This window comes from Prosopis cineraria, unplaced genomic scaffold, assembly GCF_029017545.1.
Source record: "Prosopis cineraria cultivar Desert tree isolate PC_DT_omini unplaced genomic scaffold, ASM2901754v1 PC1246, whole genome shotgun sequence".
NCBI lineage: Eukaryota > Viridiplantae > Streptophyta > Magnoliopsida > Fabales > Fabaceae > Prosopis > Prosopis cineraria.
Genome location: NW_026556571.1, coordinates 19,975 through 26,671, shown reverse-complemented (window position 1 = coordinate 26,671; position 6,697 = coordinate 19,975). Strand labels below are relative to the sequence as shown.

At 33.4% G+C, this 6,697-nt stretch overlaps 1 pseudogene; it reads left to right on the top strand.

Annotated features, from left to right (window-relative positions):
• The first annotated feature begins 577 nt into the window (after window positions 1-577).
• LOC129299656 (7-deoxyloganetin glucosyltransferase-like) lies at window positions 578-3,147 on the top strand (annotated as a pseudogene).
• Window positions 3,148-6,697: the final 3,550 nt, after the last annotated feature.

Below are 6,697 nucleotides of genomic sequence, written 5' to 3'. Positions count from 1 at the left end.
CTTAAGAGTATAAGATATCTAACGCTCTTAAAAAATAAATTCAAAAACCAAATTAAACCTTTACACGTTAAATTACTCATTTCCCTTGTAAATGGCTCACATATTCTCTTTAATAATTTTATTTAAATTTTTATTTTTTTAATTTATTTCATTCCATTTCATTTCTTTCTAATAACACCGCTCTTTTCAGACTCCTTCCTCTTCCCCTGACATGTTCACTAACACCTCCATCACCGGCGAGCCCACCCCTGCTACTGGTCCAATGCCCACCTCATTAACACCTCCGTCACCGGCAACGCCCACCCCTGCTCCTCTTCCTCTACAATATCGTCGGTCCCTTCTCTGCAACGCCTCCGTCTTTGATTCTCCGCTTCCAATATCATCGATCCATTCTCTAGAAACACCTACGCCTTCGATACTTTGTGGGTGAACGGTAATGACTCTGGCAAAGAAAACAACGAGCGAGTTCGGTTTGTCTTTGTTCACTGGGGTATCCTTGAAGGAAAGATTGGGGAAGATATCAATTCAACGGTGGTTTTTTTTTCTCTCTATATTTTTTGGATTGTTTTATAGAGATCTTCGGTTCGCATGAGTTTATGTTTTTTATTTTTCTTTTTCCTGAAATATAGTTTTAATGATTGTAAATGATGAAGATCATTTTTTAAAAAAAAAAAAATTGGTTCATTCTCTTCAATGAAATCCAGTTAATGCTGTTCATGTTGGGCGTTCTATGGTTTCCGATAGAATTCATGCCCAGAGCAGTGATGGCTGCGAAGATGGACATTTAAAAAATAAAAAAATAAAAATTGATGGATATGTTGGTCATTTCAAAATATAAATATATTTTTATATAAAATGTTATCCCACCTCTGATTGCCAAGCATGTTTGAAATTTAAATCTCACTTCAGTTTTCATTCTCACTTTTATTTTAACTTTCACTTCCACTAAAATCATTTTCATATACCAATTGAGGTATAAGTCCTAGCTACGGCTACTATACATAGTAAAATTCCCGAATTCTTGAATTGTCTCCTTTCATTTTGTTCCCTCTTGTCAATTGTGGATGGAGGCAGAAGTTATAAAGTAATGCAGACGCGTACAATTCATTGTTTTTTGAAATTTACAGTGAAGAACAAGAATCCCATCTCAAATATATTTGCATTTTGTCCTTATAAATGTGTGTGTGTGTGTGTGGAAAGCAAAGTTAATCTTAAACTAATCAAACATTCTCCGTCATCGATACAAGTTTCGTACACTCAAACCCATAAAGCAAATAATGTATTCCAAAATCTGATCACATGCCATTCATGCTCACCCAACCCCCATTCCAACATTTTGCTCAATATAAAACTTCACACTTGTTTACCTATTTAATCCACAAGGACCACAACTAACATACCCACCCACCATTCCACTAATTTACCTATTTAATCCCCAACTAAAGCATCACTCACACAAAACACCTGGCGAGTGAGAGAGAGAGACATTTGAAATAAAGTATGGGTTCTATTGCAGGAGGAGAATCAAAACCTCATGCTGTGATGACTCCATTTCCATCTCAAGGACATATCAACTCAGGGTTGAAGCTGGCAAAACTACTTCATCTTCGAGGTTTTTTCATAACATTCATCAACACTGAGTTCAACCATAAACGCTTGCTGAGATCAAGAGGTGTCAAAATGCTTCAAGGCCTCTCAGATTTTCGATTTGAAACCATTCCAGATGGTCTTCCTCTTGCTGCTGATGACGATGCCACTCAGGACATACCCTCTCTATGTGTCTCTACCAGAAAGAATTGTCTCATTCCCTTTCAAAACCTTCTTGGTAGACTCAGTGATTCTGCCTTTCATGGCCTTATCCCTCCAATCACTTGCTTGGTTTCTGATGCTGTCATGTTCTTCACCATCGATGCTGCTCAAGCACTTGGACTCCCTATTGTTCTCCTCTGGCCTCCTAGTACTTATTCATGGTTGGGTTTTGCGCACTATCCCAATGGATAAGATATTTAATTCGCTACTAATTTCTTCTTCATGAAATATATGTCTTAAAGTTATGTATGTTTCAAGATATTATCATTTGGTGGTTGTAATGTGCAGATGAGAGCTATCTAACAAATGGGTACCTGGAGATAGAAATAGATTGGATTCCAGGTATGAGAGATATCAAGCTAAAGGATCTCCCTACCTTATTGAGGACGACAAATCCAAATGATCTCTTGTTTCATTTTCTTATTGAAATGGCGAATGAAGCTCATAAAGCTTCTGCCATTTGTTTCAATACATTTGATGAGTTTGAAGGTGAGGCAGTGAACGCTCTTTCATCCATTTATTCTACTCCACTTTACACCATAGGCCCTTTCACTGCATTTTTAAGCCAAATTGAACAAAACAACCAGTTGGAATCTTTGAACTCTAGTCTTTGGAAAGAAGAGACTAAATGCCTCGATTGGCTAGAACTCAAGGAATTAGGATCTGTGGTTTATGTGAATTTTGGAAGCATCACAATTATGTCTTCAGAACAATTATATGAGTTTGCTTGGGGTTTAGCTAACAGCAAAAAACCATTCCTATGGATCATAAGGCCTGACCTTGTGAATGATGGCTCAGTAATCGTATCACCTAAGTTCCTAAATGAGACTAAAGATAGAGGTCTCATGGCAAGTTGGTGTGAACAAGAGAAAGTGCTGAACCACCCTTCAATTAGAACTCCATGACAGAAAGTGTGTGTGCAGGAGTTCCTATGATATGTTGGCCTTTCTTTGCTGATCAACAAACAAATTGTAGGTATGCATGCAAAGATTGGGGTATTGGAGTAGAGATTGATAATAATGTCAAGAGAGAAGATGTAGAGAAGCTTGTGAATGAATTGATGGAAGGAGAGAAGGGGAAGAAGATGAGGCAAAAGACTTTAGAGTGGAGGAAAATTGCGGAGGAGGACACAAGACCTGGTGGTTCTTCCTACATCAATTTGGAAAAGATGATTAAAGATGTGATGATGATCAAAACCAAAAACTAAGGAACTACCTTGAAATTAAAGTTTAACTTTCTATTCATGTTGGTGATTGATGAGAACTTGTTTTCAGATGTTTAAATGTAATAAAAATAAAATATGTTTCAAAATTTGTGCATGTATGTGTACTTTCTTTTGTCCGGTGAACGATACAATGATTTCATTATCTTTTCCTGATTCTTTACCATGCTCATCATGGTTTTGATATTGGTGTTGGCATAGAAAAGCAGCCGGTGTGAATAAGGAAGAAGCTCAAACATATGAAATATTTTGTTCACGTTGACGTCAACCTAATATATTAAAGGGACAATGATACTTAAGGCCCAAATTAAAGAAATTAGCATCTAAAGCTCAATATATTCTGAATTTATACTGCAGGCTAAAAGTCTTACATGCAAATATGTTTTCTAGTAAAAAAACTCATTTGCCTTCGTTTGAAAAAGAAATAATATAATATTATATATAAAACATTGTATTGTTAATATATAGACCTTATTATATTATATGTGAATATTTTGTTATTCATATATATGGGGAATTTGTACATTATTATTTAACTAAACTAGACAAACTATATATAATAAATAAACATTTTATTGTTAATGTATGGACCTGGTTTTGTTATGTACAAACATTATGTTGTTCATACACCTAAAAAATTTTTACATTATTGTTCAATATAAAACACATGGATTAGATATAATATACAAATATTATATCGTTAATGTATATTTCTTGTTACGTTATGTAATGACATTCTGTTGTATATACACATAAAATACTAATATATTTCAGATAAGAAACAAATAAGTCTTTTCACCCAAAAATATATTTGCATATAAAGTCTTTGGACTTATAAAATAAATTTAGAAGGTATTAGGTATTGGAACTTAGGTGCAAATTTTTTTTTTAATTTGGGAGTCTTTTGTGCCAGTCTCCCTATATTAAAGCGGTGGCAGCCGCCCCAGAAAGTTTTGTTTTCAGTTTCTTTAATAAATATATGTAGCATACGTGTATTACATGTCTCAATTTCATAAATACTAATTATCCTAATAATTGATAATATTACTTTTTTATACCATCTATAACTCTTTTTTTACTTTTTATATTCATAATTTTCATGGCGGACATAAAAATATTTGAAATTTTATATCTATTATTTTATTTGAGTAAACTTAAAATTTTTTTCCCCATTGGAACGGCCTTTTCCCATCTCAATTTTTTTTATATTTAAAATCAACGCATGATGCTCTCACGGTTCAAAATATCTGGATCCGTCATGATGTGCATATGTGGTCTCCTATTGTATAATAGAAAGTTAGATGCGCTTGTCCATATTTATTTAATAATTATATGGCATATGTATGAATGATGAAATTTACTTATAATAGATAATAAAAATTTATTTCTTCAAGGTGCCAATTATTGTACTATATATTGCATATAACTGTAGTTTAAGTTGTTTTTCTCAAGTAATTAATTTGTCTAAAATTATTAATTTTTGAATTAAAAATTATTTTTATTTCTCAATTTTATCTGGAAAGATCATTGGACATCCGGAACTTTACTAAAATTTAATTTATCTCAATATATAAAATTTGCTAATCCAGTACCCCTGCCGTTAAATGGTCTGATTTCTGTTTGTTTGGTCTAAAGTCCCACCAGTTTTATATTTTTTATAATAAAATATTAAATATGAACTCCACATTGTACTTTTTAATATTTTTTTAAAAAAACATATATTTTAGTCTCTATACTTTACTTATATTTTACTATAAATTCCTATAATTTTTTTCATATATTTTGTATCCCTATATTTTCATTTTTTAATGTTTTACATTCATTTAAAGTCTCTACACTTTATTTATTTTATTTATTTAGGGATTTAGAATATCAAAAAATAAAAGTACATAGATCCAGAATATAAAAAAATATAAGAACTTATAATAAAATATGAGTAAAGTGTAGGGATTAATTGTATGTTTTTCTTATTTTTTACTTCTCCTGTTTTCCTTTCTTTCCTCTCCCCTCTCTCTCTCCGCCACGTTATCTGGTTTTCGGACTTCATCAGCCTGCACCCATTAGAATCCCCTCGTTGGGCTTCAAGGCCCGGAACAAGTCCAGCTCCACAAACGGCATCGTGAACCTCAAACTTGATTCGGATCCGAAGAACTCCAACAAGTGGGTTCTGACATCGGAGCTGATTATGTGTGTTAACGATGAAAGGTGTTGTAATACGGCGGAGAAGGGGATGGTCTTAGGTTTGGAGTTAAGGTTCACTGTGTCATCCTTGAAGACAACTGAAGATGGTCCAAGCTGGTGCTCGAAGGAGCACGTGCTGAACCACTCGGCCGGTCGGAGAGTGTCTGCGCCTGGAAGCTGGTGGTGTGCTGGCCGTTTTTTGGAGTGAGGGACTGGGATGGAGGTGGGGCCGTTGATGAAGCAGAAGGATTTGGTCATTTGGTGATGGTTTCTGAGAACAGAGACAATCTAAACTACAGGGGAACTCAGTCGCCGGATTTGCCTTTGGTGAGGATGCATGCACCGTCTTCTCTGTCTCAACTTCATGCTTCTCAATCTATATAAGAAGAAGAAAAAGCTATTGCAGTATACAATGCAATATAACCATATACCCAAGTGGCAGACCACATGCCGGTGAGAATTTGGGTTCAGAGTATCCTCTGAATTTGATTGATGAGGTATGGAGGTGAAAGAGGAGATTATCATGAATGGAGAAGGAGCGTGGGAATTGTGTGCAACTGCTGCCATGGTGAAGGCGCTGCTGCTAGATGCACTCCTGCTTCTTCTTCTGCTGCTTGCTCCATCTTCTCAAGCCATTACGGAGAGAGACTGGGGAGGAGATAGAGAGAACAAGAGAGAGAGAGAGGGCGGTGATTTTTGAAAAAAATAAAATTACATTAAAAAAAATAAATGTATCATACTATTATATTTTATTATTACAAAGGTATCACATTATTATATTTTATTATTAAAAAATAAAAATTGTCTGAACCAAAAATTGATTTCTACAATTAAATTAAGTTGACATGAGTGATAAAAATTCTCATCACTTTATATGATAGATGTTTGATTCTTAGCACTTTAATTGACTACTCTTAGCATATCGGGAGAGATAGAACTTGCTTGAAAACTATTTTTATTTTTTATTTTAAAATTTAATTTTTGTAAAATATGTTTTGAGAACAAAAAATAAAAGTAAAAATAAATTTTTTCTTATCTCTTAAAAACAATAATATCAAAATACTTAAAAAATGTTTTTGTTTTTTATTCTCCAAAACATTATTTTATTTTTCATTTTTCAAAATACTTTTTAAAACACATTGTCAACATGTTTTTTTTTATTTTGAAGAATAAAAATTATTCTCAAATAGGTTGCCACATAAGATCGTATTTTTTATTATTGGCAAAACCTATTCTTTATGCTTATATAACAAGGGGGAAAATATCAACTACGGACTCTTGACAAATTTTATATTAGCTGAAGACCTTATATTCTGATATTGCACTACACCCTTTTTGTACTTATTTGAAAATAAGTTTTTATGATGAAAGACCTAATTATCCCTAATAATAAAGAGAAACAACCAATGAGAAAGCATAATGGGTTGTTGTTAATCACAGATGTATTGTTGTTAAAACTAAATAGATATTAATGATATAGAACTA